This window comes from Eulemur rufifrons, chromosome 6 (assembly GCF_041146395.1).
Source record: "Eulemur rufifrons isolate Redbay chromosome 6, OSU_ERuf_1, whole genome shotgun sequence".
Taxonomy (NCBI): Eukaryota; Metazoa; Chordata; class Mammalia; order Primates; family Lemuridae; genus Eulemur; species Eulemur rufifrons.
Window position 1 is genome coordinate 104716854 of NC_090988.1, and position 13387 is coordinate 104730240.

Below are 13387 nucleotides of genomic sequence, written 5' to 3' on the forward strand. Positions count from 1 at the left end.
TGGACTTCTGTTTCTGTGTTCTGTAAATAATCTTTGCAACAACAATATTTTGTATTTTTAAAAATCACTGATGATAAACATTGGATTCCTTTTCCGTAAGAAACGTTTTTAAGTAAAGCACCATTTCAGGAATTTTATTTTGTCCTTTTCTTTACTGTTTACAAACAAATACAGTATTAACTTGATAGTGCTGAAATTGGAAGGTTTATTAGTAATAATTTGTGGTTCCATATATGGACTTTACCTGTAGTTTTACAACTGATAAAAGTGCTTATTAAAAAGAAGATGAAATTTTTAGTATTGCATTTATTCTAAGGTTGCATTGCCTATTTTTATCTTATTTACATATGTTTAAAAACAATATTTGGCCTCTTCAGAAGTCTGAGTTAATGTACTCCAAAGCCAGTCTTGATCTTTACAAAATAATGTAGATTACTAATTTTTTTGCAGTTAGCTTTTGAATTCTGGTGGACCCTTTTGACTTGTGAATGCTTATAATAGTTTATACATTGTTGAAAATAATGTATACATTCAAATAGAAGTTTTAGATTTTAGACTTACCGGCTATTAGCTTTTTATGATTTTTTTTTTTTTTTTTTTTGTTGAGACAGAGTCTCACTTTGTTGCCCAGGCTAGAGTGAGTGCCGTGGCATCAGCTTAGCTCACAGCAACCTCAGACTCCTCGGCTTAAGCGATCCTACTGCCTCAGCCTCCCGAGTAGCTGGGACTACAGGCATGCGCCACCATGTCCGGCTAATTTTTTCTATATATATTTTTTTTAGTTGTCCATATAATGTCTTTCTATTTTTAGTAGAGACGGGGTCTCGCTCAGGCTGGTCTCGAACTCCTGACCTTTTTTTTTTTTTTTTTTTTTTTTTGTTGTTGAGACAGAGTCTCACTTTTTTGCCCAGGCTAGAGTGAGTGCCGTGGCGTCAGCTTAGCTCACAGCAACTTCAGACTCCTCGGCTTAAGCGATCCTACTGCCTCAGCCTCCCGAGTAGCTGGGACTACAGGCATGCGCCACTATGCCCGGCTAATTTTTTCTATATAGATTTTTAGTTGTCCATATAATGTCTTTCTATTTTTAGTAGAGACGGGGTCTCGCTCAGGCTGGTCTCGAACTCCTGACCTTGAGCAATCCACCCGCCTCGGCCTCCCAGAGTGCTAGGATTACAGGCGTGAGCCACCGCGCCCGGCCAGCTTTTTATGATTGTTGTTCCTAGGAATAATAAGGGAAGGAATCCCTCAAATTTTAGTGGTAGAGAGTTGTGATAGTTTTTCTTTAAACGTGTATTTCTTGGAGGAAGAAATGTGTATTTCTTGACAATTTACCACTATCAGTCTGGTGTTGATAAGAAATCTAATAGCGGTGATAAAGAACAATGTAAGCAGGCTGTGATATGCTAAATAAAAATTGCCTGGCATTTTTTTTGGATAAGCACATCATCAGAATTCTTGACAATCAACAGCATTGAGACATGTTAAAATAATTTTTCCAAGAAATCAGGATTCATAATGAATATTTTTTGTACTTTAGAAAACACTGTAAACGTTTTTAAAGTATTATTCCTGTGTTGGAGTAGTTCATAATGTTTTGAGGCTGAGTAAATTCCAGGATTATCCTATTTTGTAATTGTTGGAATATTTGAAATGTTGGTGTTTTCTTCATCGAGGTAGATGTGTCTGCTGGGGGGGGGTTCATTTTTTTGTTAAGACCCTTCAGAGTGATCTAGAAGGAATTTCTTTTCTCTCAAATGCAATTAATCAAGTGATTAAGAATGATGCTAACAAGGCATTTGCAGCTGTGCCCATGTTTGCCTGTGTAGACTGTGAGTTTATTAATTAGCATTTGTAGAAAACATTTTTGAATTTTAAAATTTTTATTTAAATGCTATATAACAGATTTCTCACGTTTATTGTCTGGTATAGGTTGCTATTATGTTTTTAATTCCCAGTTGTCTTTTTAAAAAACATGAAAATGTTTAGGTTTCTCATCTGTTTTAGGATGAATCTGGGATTTTTTTAAGGTTTTATAAGATTTTTCACTCACAATGAAACATGCTTATTGGTTTTGATTTATTGTAGTGTTTTTTTTTTTGTTTTTTTTTATTTCAGAGACAGGGTCTCACTCTGTCACCCATGCTGGAGTGCAGTGGCATGACTGTCACTCACTGCAACCTCAGACACCTGGGCTCAAGCAGTGCTCCCACCTCAGCCTCCCGAGTAGCTGGGATAATAAGCTGCACTGCCATGCCCGGCTGATTTTCAAATTTTTGGTAGAGACGAGGTGTTGCTATGTTGCTGAGGCCGGTCTGGACTCCTAGCCTCTGCATCCCAAACTGCTGGGATTACAGGTACTAGCCACCCCACCTGGCCTGTTTTAGTGTTTTCTTATCTCAGTTTTTATGAAACAAATATTTTAACATTTTATTGAATGTTAAATGTTAGTAATGTGTCAGAATGGGGGGCATTGTAGGTTCCCTGTGTATTCTTGAGAGGAACTGAGTAAAACATGTGCTTATCCTTAATGCTTGCTTGCTAGTTAGGTGATAGCATTTTTTCTGATTTTTTTTTCATACTTCCTGGAAAAACTTGGAATTTAGCATATTAAATATTGACTTGCTGCCTCAGTTCAAAGCTTAAGTATGCTTGACTCTTTCTGTAATACTATCAAATTATGAATGGACTAGAATTTCGTTGAGACTGCTCTGTGACTGCATCCAAATGGGGTTTCTGAATTGAAATGCCAAAAAGACTTGGTAATAAATTGTCTTTATTGTCTTTATCTTGACACTATAAAATACCTGTAAATGTATTTCAGTCAAAATTATAGTAACACATACTCCTTTTCCTAGAATGCATTAGATAAGTCCACATTAAATAGAGGTGACTTTGAAAATGACTAAATGGTGAGCCCTGATATTTCTGTTTTGTTGCTTGCCTGCTTAGAAACTCATGCTAAGATTTCTTATGACATCTTCCGTGATCAAATTTTGTAGTTGTACTCAAACATAAAATGACTTTTGTTTTATTTGACTTCATAATTTGCTTTCACTTTTTGCTTAGTAAAGCAAAAATGAATTTTTACTACCTCTAGCATTGGGTATATTTTATGCCTTACATGTAGTGGGAATTTATAGGTATCTGTGGAACTAGTATGGTCAGTGGATGGGACTTGGTAAGGTTAAGCAGAAAACAGTTCTCACTGTGCCTTCAGACCCTCCATAGATTCAGTGTCTACCTCTGCATGAGCTCTTAGTAAGATCAGATAGCTTTTCCATTAACTTTCAGGTAATAAAAACTCTTGTGGTTACTTATCATTCATAATCTTATTTTAGTCATTAGAAGGTGCAGTTCAGTATAATCAGTGTTGAGACTTTCACACAATTCTGAACCCTTCTTTGGTTCCCACTGTTTCAAACCTAGAAGCCTGCTTTGGAGGAAGATTCCTACTTGATTTCTCTTTTTACTTTGCCAGATTCTCTTCAATATGACGTCCTTGCCTGCTCAGAGTCCAGCTCCGTGCGGAAAAGGGATCGAGGGGAAAGGTATGGTTTATTTTAGCTCATCTGATTGTGATCTGGCATTTTTGCCTTCTGAGTTGGACAGGTTGTTCAAAGCTGACGCCCTAGGACTGCTGGAAATAGTTTTCTTGAGAATTCTATGTCTGGGACCCCCAGCTACAATTCCTGTGAAATAATTCTCTATCTTTAATTTCGCTTCCCAGCTTTCCTCATCTGCGGGCCCACTTTGCCCAGGGTGATGTTCTGCTTTAGTGTTTAAGGTGGTTCTATAACATTTTATTTTTTATTTTTTATTTTTATTTTTTTTGAGACAGAGTCTTTCTCTGTTGCCCGGGCTAGAGTGCCATGGTGTCAGCCTAGCTCACAGCAACCTCAAACTCCTGGGCTCAAGCAATCCTTCTGCCTCAGCCTCCCAAGTAGCTGGGACTACAGGCATGTGCCATCATGCCCGGCTCATTTTTTCTATATATATTTTTAGTTGTCCATATAATTTCTTTCTATTTTTAGTAGAGACGGGGTCTCGCTCTTGCTCAGGCTGGTCTCGAACTCCTGACCTCCAGCGATCCACCCGCCTCGGCCTCCCAGAGTGCTAGGATTACAGGCGTGAGCCACCACGCCCGGCCTTCTATAACATTTTAACCAGAACTGCCCATACTTTACTAAGGATATTTCATTTGGCATAATTCCATTGGGGCCTCCACATCCTCTATTTCCAACTTCTGTCAGATACAGTAGACCCTCCGTGTCTGTGGGTTCCACATGTGAGGATTCAACCAACTGTGGGTCAAAAATACTAAACGCTGTCTCTAAAACAAAATACAAATTTAAAAACTACAGTATAACAGCTACTTACATGGCATTTACATATAAGTAATCTAGAGATGCTTTAAAGTCTATGGATATGTATAGGTTATATGCAAACACCTACCCATTTTATATCTGGTACTTGAGCATCTGGGGATTTTGGTATGGTGGGGTTCCATGAACCAAACCCCCGTGGGACAACTGTAACCCCCCCTTGACAGTACTTCTGTCTGTTTGGGACCTGCAGTCCATTGCTTCTGCCACCTCTGTACTGTCCCCCTTCTTGCACATCTTTACTTGAATACTTTCCCTGCCTTGAAGCCATGGTCCGCTATTATAATCTCTCCCTTTCATGCGCCCTCAGTTCCATGTAGGGCGCTCCTCCATTGCACTCCCCTGGCCAGTCCTCCACCCCACACCATTTACATGCAGTTCTCCGTCCGGTTCAGCCCGCACCTGGGCAGTAGACCGTGCTCTGAGGAAAACACAGCCATGCTGACCCGGGTCTCCCGTTCAGTGCCTGACCACTGACCTCAGGAAGGCCCTTTGTGTTGCTGACAGTGGCGTAATCCCAGGACATTTCCCTGGTTGAATCACTTTAGCATTCCCCTAAATGACTATTTTACACCTCTCTCCTCAAACCTCTACCCTTTTCTCCATTTTCATCTGATAACGTGTTTCCCCTGTGTGAAAAATGAAAGCGATCAGAAAGCGTTTCCGTGTCCCTCAGGTCTCTGCCCTTGCTCTTTGCATTTCCTGCTGTTCTTCTCCACGGCTGCCCTGGGTTCTCTCCCTTCCTCCTGTCAAGGACATTGCGTTGCTTCCATGTCCATCCCCTCGTGCATGCCAACGAGATGCGTCAGTGTCCTGTTTTTACCGGATCTTTCCTGTCAGCATATAGATATATATGCAGCATGTAGATACTGATATCTCCCATCTTTAAAAAACCTTGTTCCACACCACATCTTTCTTTCGTTACTACTCTCCAGAAAAGTTGATATTTGTGGTCTTCAGTACTCCCTCTCTCTCTTGGATCCACTACAGTGAGGTTTTTTCCTCTTCCATTCTACCATGGCAGCTCTTTTTTGATGTTACTAGTGACCTCTTTGGTGAATTCTAATGTCAGTGAATATAGCAGCAGTCACAGCATTTGATGTGGTTGATAATGTTCTCTTCTTTGAAACCTTCTTCCCTTTGCTTCTGGGATATTACTGCTTATTTTCAGTTTCTTTTGCTGGTTCCTTTTCATCACTCCAACTTCTAAAAAATGAGGCAGTGTTCCAGGGATATATGTTTAGACCTCTTCTGTATTTATATTTAGTCCCTTGTGATCTCATCTCATCTAGCTAGAATTATATATTTCTAACTAAAAATTTTATCTTTGGTCTGAATTTCTTTCCTAATCTCCAGACTTGTATGTTCATGTGCGTACTCAACATTTTCAGCTAGATGTCTAGTTTAACTAGACATCTAGATCCCAAATTTAACATGTCACAACTGAACAACTCGTCGCCTCCTTCTTCTCTCCCACCCCCTCCAATAATTATTTCCATTCCATTCTTCCTCATCTTCTAAACGTCCACTCCCTCTTTCAGTTTCTCTGGCCCCAAACCTCATAGACATCTTGATACTCCCTTCTGATACTCCCACATCTAATTCAAATAATTATCACGAAAGTACCTTCTTTATATACTTTAAATGCTGCCTTAACTATAAATGGAACGACAATTTGCTGCCACCCCTGTAAGCAACCATAATCTCTTGCTTGTGTTATTTTCATAGTCACTAGTCTCCCCGCTGCTTCTGCACTTTTCTATTCTCAAGGCAGCAACCAGGGTGATCCTTTTAACATGAAAGTCTGGTTATTTCACTCCTGTGTTCAAACCGTTCAGTGGCTTTCTATGTCCTTGAGAGTAAAAGCCAGAATATTTACTGTGCCTATAAGAGCCTCCGTTGATCTGTACCTCCTGCCTCTCTGGTTTTGTGTCCTACACAATCAGGTTTCTCCTTGGCTTCCTCTACTCTGGCCCCCAGGCATCCTCCAGGTTTCTTGAACCTGCCAAGCACAGTCTTGCTTTCGTGCCCTCAGGGATAGAGCATTGTTTTAGTCACTGCAGAGTCCCCAGGACGGTGGCTGGCTCACGATGGGCACTCACAGTTCCTGAACGAATGGCTGCTTGTCTTGTTACTCCTGATTCTGGTTACAGCCCTATGTGCATGTTTCTATAACGAAAGCATTTGAACTTCCCCTCAAACGGTATAGTCCTATAAGAATTAAGTAGAAACAACTTTAGATACAAGAATATAAACTAAGTTTCAAGTCAGTTTTTGTGTATGGGAAGGGAAAATACACAGTGAAATGGTAAGGGACACAGGAGGTAGGAAAGGAATGAAGAGAGCTAAGGCAAATGAAATAAAGAAGAGGAAAACCTGGTTTGGAAATAGGGTGACAACATGTAAAAAATTTATTCTGGGCTTGTCCCATATTTCTTTCCAGTTACATTTCTCGAGTTCTGAGTGTTGGTGATTTTCATGGACTAGACACTTCAAGTTGGACTATACTGTACCCTTCTTTTTATCAGGGATGTAGGCTCAGGTGAGATCAGGAGCCAAAACTTCATTGTTCTTCTGTGTTTTGCTCAACTCTTTTTGTTAAAGAAAAGGAGAAATTACTGAGAAAGCCGAATGGTATTCTTAGCAGTTTTTATTTTTTATTTTTGTAGAAACTTCTAATGGAAGTCTCATAGTTTTAGGGAGGGATTTTCAGTGTACAAAAATGTATTGGTATGCCTGTCCTCTTGGTACCGTGCCGCCTATTTAGTCCCCCCTAAAAAAGGAGAGGAATATAAGTACATTTATTGTTTTGCACGGTAAACTAGCAGCTAGCTACAATAATCACAAGTTTAATGAGTAGTATTAAATGCATATGCTTATTTGTACTCTTAAAGGAAAAAAAATAAAAATAAAAATGCTTGTACAGACTTAAATGCATAGTCTAAAAATGGAATTTAGCTGCTATTTAGTTGGGAAATGAGAGTGCAAGGGGAATTAATGATATGCAGATTTTTAGTATTTCATTCTGCTGAGACAAGATTTTTTTCTTTTAACCTTTTTCCCTGAGCTGTAGGTCTCATTTCTTGTTGGTTGATTAAAAAAAAAAAAAATCTTTTAGATAAATTGTTGAAATGAGTAGCTTGGTAGTTCCTGAATGAATAAATAATTTTATGTGCAAGTATAAATTCTCCTCAAACCAGTCTACACAGCTTCCTTTTTGTGTGTAATATGCAAAAATTTGTCTTTGTTGACTTGTGGGACTTTTATGTGGCCATAATGTGGACTTGGTTTTCACGGCTGTAGGGAGTGTGGGTGTGTATGTGTGTGTATATTTCTTTGCAGTTTTTGTAATATGAACATGTAATTTAGACTGATATGCTATTTTTTACTTTAACTTTTTGCTTTAACTTTACTTTAACTCCTAAGCACTAATTTGAACAAAAATCAGATTTGGTATTATATTTTTCTTTCACGTTAACATAAGCATGACCTTTATAATTCTTAAAAAGTCTATTTACATACCAAATAAAATGATTTTGGATGGCACACGTTTGCCTATGGTTTTGAAATAATCCTAGCCTGAACAACATAGTGAATCTATTTTATAGACTAAATAGGTCATCTTCATTAGAATTCAAGATTGATGTACTTGAATTCATATGTTAGCATTTCACGTACGAAGTAACCATCTTGGGTTAATAAGATCCTTATTTCTGAGCTGGTGTGTAGTCCTAACACTAAGTTTATTTCAGCTATAGTCATGGTTTTTTGTGTTTTATTATTTTTTTTAAAGAGACATGGTTTTGCTCTGTTGCCCAGGCTGGAGTGTAGTGGTGTGATCATAACTCCTGGGATTGCTGTGGCTAGCTGCTAGTTTACCATGCAAAACAATAAATGTACTTATACTCCTCTCCTTTTTTAAGGGGGGACTAAATAGGCGGCACAGTACCAAGAGGACAGGCATACCAATAGAGTTTTGTACACTGAAAATCCCTCCCTAAATCTAGGAGACTTCTATTGGAGGTTTGTACATTGGCAATCTCCTGCCATTGCTTCTTGAGTAGCTGGGACCACAGGCGTGTACCACCGTGCCCAGCAGAGTAGAATTTTTTTTTTAGAGATGGGATCTTGCTGTGTTGCCCAGGCTGGTCTTGAATTCCTAGGCTCAGGAAATCTTCCTGCCTCTGACGACCTCTCAGACAATCTCACCTTTGCTCATTAGGCTGTATGCAAGTTAGTCTTTCAGTTTCTCAAACATGCCATGCTTGGTCTTGCCTTAGGACTTTTACACCAGTGGTTTCCTTTGTCCGAATGGTCTTTCCCAGATCTTGAGCCTGGCCCCTTAACTTTAAGGCCACAGCTTAAATATCACCTAACTCACCACGCAGTTTAAAATCGCTTCCCCATTACTGTTTTAATTTCTTGATGGCATTTCTCAGTCCTTGAAATTATGTATTTTTATATATATTTCTTAGGAGAGCAGGGACCTCCTTTGTCTTGTTCCTGCTGTCCACAATGCCCAGAACACTACCTGGCACCAAACAGGTGTGCAGTAAAGTGTTGAATGGATGAAACCAGCTACCGGTCTCATCTGTTCTTTGTTATGAATGATTTTAGTGTACTAGTATTTTAAACTGTCAACAGCATATTTCTTCTAACCTAGGGAAGACAGAAATTGGATCAATCAGACAAGAGCCTGGTTTTAGAACAGGGTGGGACAGTTTGGGACCTGCTCTGATCCTCAGCGTGTTCCATGGAGCCATGGTGTGCTGGAGTTGGGGAGGTGCCTGCGCCTCTCGCTCCGACTCCACGCTCGGTGCCATCGTCTGGCAGCTTGAAACTGGCCATGGTGGGACAGTTCCAACATGGGAATGGGCAAAAGCTACAAATCAGGGCTCTTTTTTTCAAAAGAGGTGGTGGTTCAATATTTATCAGGAGACCACTGGGTGGGCCCATGTGAAATTGCTGGTGTTTGCTTGACTATTGGCAATTTCTTATGTTTTAACCTAGTAGAGTTACCTGTTTTGGTTTAAAGATAATTTCTTCATAGGAGTTACTGAAATTACCTCAGTGCTTTACCTTCTTTCTTTTTCAAAATTATGTTCCCTTCACATCTGATGATTACTTTGAGATTCATTTAATGCATAAAATTAGCTACGTATATGTTTGTATGTTAATTATTTAACTGCATATCTAATAGTTTAGCTTATTCCAAAGCAGGCACAAAAGATCTTCAGATTCCTCTGAGAGTGTTCTTGGTTTCGCTACTGAGCAGTAAATAAGCCTTTTGAAAGGTGTTCCTTTTCTAGTCAAGAAAGCAGATCTGATTCAGTTAGTGATACAGCATTATCTACCCTTTTCCCCCCATGATTGACATAAATATGTCTGAGTTCAGTTTTTTTGGGTTTTTTTTCTGGCTTTTTTCTTCTTTTGCCCATTATTACTCTTGAAGTGCTTGCTTACATTTTGTGATCATTTACTTCTGCTACTCCGTGATTTCTTCTACAAATAAATGTCACTAAATCAATGAAATGATTCTGTCTTGTTTCTCGAGTTTTTTCCTATTATCTTTCCTATGGTTACCTGGACATTCCAGCCCATTTCCAACCCTCCCCCCAGCTCTCCAGTAAAGAGACATGAAATTACAAGCATCATTTTCTTATCTGAGGAAGTTTATTGTTTAAAAATTGAACTTTGTTGGCTCAGGGAAATTTATTGGTATTTCTTGAGCAACATTTGTTTTATGTTAATTCTGAATAAGTGGATTTGAACTGGTGGTATTGAATTATTATAAAATATGACACCTACGTTTCCTATCCTCTAACTCAAATTGTTCTCTCTCTTATGTACATATGAAAAAAAACTGTTTAATATAGAGCATCAGAAAGTACATATAAGGTAAAGAAGAAAACTTTACTCCTACCACCGCAGGATAACCAACCACTGGTAATATTTTGATGAATGTCCTCCCAGATAAATCAGTGAATATATGCTTTTTCACAAAAGTAAGATCTTACTATACATACTATTCTATAACATTTTACCTTAGCAAATATTATGATCATATAAGCATTGCTTTTTATTACTTCAGTTTGAAAGGGTCTTATTGGAAAGTGAAAATTTTGTTTGACAAGGGCAAAGCTGTCAGCAAAGTTGTGATTAAAAATGATGGTGTTTATGGAGAGCAGAATGTGGCAGAGTCAACTGGAGACAAGAATTACTTAAGCAGTAATTTTTTTCTCAAGAGCTCTGTCACCATTGTACAATAGCCTGATTGTTTTATACTAGCTAACAAAAACCGTTCCTGACTCTATCTATGTAAAGTAGAATTATTTTAAATAGCCCTATGGTGAAATATGGGCCTGTAAATACGTTCATATTTTTTAGACTGCCCAAGTCCTACTGATGTCTTAATATTAAAATACTTCTAGAAGAAAAATGTGTTTTTTTAACAGCCTTCAGCTATGTGTAGTATGGCAGTTTTATTAGATATTGCTGCCCTTGTTATGTGTCAGAGTGAGGGAGTTCTTAGAAAAAGAAAATTTAGCATGTAAGAATTCTTATGTTAATGTTTGATTTGACTTTTGTTTTATGACTGTGAAAATTCTTGTGGAAGAATTGCTGATATGCATTGGTGTATTGCCTCCTTGGAAATTACCAGTCCCAATCTTGTCAAGTAATTGTTTGGGTCTTAAGGTAGCAATTTTTTTTGAGACAGGTCTTACTCAGTTGGTGGGGCAAGAGTGCCGGTGGAGTAGTCATATCTCACTGCAACCTCCTACTCCTCAGCTCAAGTGATCCTCCTGCCTCAGCCTCCCGAGTAGCTGGGACGACAGGCATGCGCCGCCATGCCTGGTAATTTTTTCTGTTTGTGGTGGAGACGGGGTCTCACCCTTGCTCAAGCTGGTCTTGAACTCCTGAGCTGAAGGGATCCTCCTCCTTCGGCCTCCCAGAGTGCTAGGATTACAGGCGCCAGCCACTGTGCTGGGCCTTAAAGTAGCAATTTTTAAAGCCAATCAAAGATCCTTTAGGAGTTTTATAATTTAAATGTTTTTTCCTTTGCCACAGGAAAGGTACCTGTTACCTAGGGTAGAGTAGGCTGTTCTTGTTTTGCCTTGTTTTTAGCTATGTCCTTTTCTGTGCTGTATTACTGCTTGCTCGCAAGCTCTTGCAGTCTTTTTCTGTTCAGTGGCCATTTCTCTTACCCCGCAATGCCACATCCCGGACGGTGCATGTGTTGCAGAAAGCGCTTCTCATAGGGTAAAGAAGAATAAAAAGCAGTGTAGTCAATGTGGACTTTTTTACTAAGAAATGATGTATTTCTTGTTTAGAGACTGGCAGTGTAGTCACTAAAAAATGTTTTTCATCCACATTCTATGTGTGTGAATGAACATGCAGGTGTCTCTGTTTGTTGGAAGGTAAAGTGAATCTTGAGATAAATTTGAGAAAAGTGTTTAGAATTATTCCATGCATTTTGCTGTTTTAAAAAAAAATGTTATTTTTTTTGGCCGGGCGCGGTGGCTCACGCCTGTAATCCTAGCACTCTGGGAGGCCGAGGCAGGTGGATCCCTCGAGATCAGGAGTTCGAGACTAGCCTGAGCAAGAGTGAGACCCCATCTCTACTAAAAATAGAAAGAAATTATATGGACAACTAAAATATATATATATATACAAAAAATTAGCCGGGCATGGTGGTGCATGCCTGTAGTCCCAGCTACTCAGGAGGCTGAGGCAGTAGGATCGCTTAAGTCCAGGAGTTTGAGGTTGCTGTGAGCTAGGCTGATGCCACGGCACTCACTCTAGCCGGGCAACAAAGTGAGACTCTGTCTCAAAAAAAAAAAAAAAAAAAAAAAAAAAAATGTTATTTTTAAAAAAGGTTCATTTCACAGTGAGTTTTTAGCCTCCTCATTTTACATTTATTTTATTTTTGTAAACTGTTCTAAAGAAGCTTAGTAACTAGTCACAGAGTAAGTGGCAGAACTCACGTTTGAAGTCCTTTCTGATTTTTCAGAGTCAGTAAGCTTGGGAAGCACTGTAAAGTGGCAGAAAGAATATGGACTTCGGAGGTAGACACACCTCAGTTTGATCCCTAACTCTGGCACATATTTGCTGCATGGCAAGTTCTTACCCTGGGTGATTTTTATTTTCCTTTTCATTTAAGTGAGGGTAATAGGCTTATTAAGATTAAATAAAGTAATACACGTAAAGCACTTGGCTTGTACAAGATGCTAATAAATGTTTCATTTCCTTTCTGCTACACCTTATGGTTTTAAAATATCTTGGGAGCCACTTGGACATTTCACTTGAAAGTGAATTGCAGTCAGGAAACTGGAAATAGACGTAACCCAGGTGGACTCGTATTGTAGTGACCTTCTTAATTTCCCTGTCTGAGAAGCAGAGTGGTTCTTATAACTGTTCAAAATATTTGACTTCAAGGCAGGTTTTATTGTTAAAAGCTGAAATGGAACCCATTGGGATGAGTTAATTATTGCTGACCAAAATGTCAAGAAAGTAACTATTTCTACATTTCCTGAGAAAGTGAAGCATTTGTGCTGTATCCATAAGGATGGTAAATTTTAAAGGCTAAGAACTGACCCTTTGGAAAGAAATAAATGATGAAAATAGGAGGGAAAAATGTTCAACCAATAATAAAAACTTTTTTTATCAGATTTAAGAGATGCTGATTCCGACATGCGCACAGTGACACAGGTGCTGAATGCAGTGCTGGAGGGAGTACAGTCTGTGGAACCTGTTTCAGAAGCACTTTGGCACATGTCACAGAGCGGAACTTAGTACTTCCGAGAGTACATCCTAAGGAAATAACCCATTTTTCTGTTTTGCGGGAGTGAGGGGAGAAATTATTTTTTTTATTGTAACAGCCTTATTGAGATTATTCGTATAACATAAACACCTTTTTAAAGTACATAAGTCAGTGTTATACAGCCCTTGCCACTATCTAATTTTACAGTATTTTCATCACCCCCCCCAAAAAAGAAATCAGCAGT

General features: G+C 38.9%; 1 long non-coding RNA gene across 5 annotated transcripts in view; it reads left to right on the forward strand.

The window, feature by feature from the left end:
• LOC138385467 (uncharacterized) overlaps positions 1 to 13387 on the forward strand; it is a 137596-nt gene that overhangs the window by 85015 nt on the left and 39194 nt on the right. For 3 of the 5 annotated variants that reach the window (XR_011233711.1, XR_011233712.1, XR_011233715.1), the window contains exon 2: positions 3479 to 3548. The exons of the other annotated variants lie outside the window; for them this stretch is intronic. This is a non-coding gene — a long non-coding RNA (uncharacterized lncRNA). The remainder of the gene's footprint in view (positions 1 to 3478; positions 3549 to 13387) is intronic. 5 annotated transcript variants of the gene reach the window in all.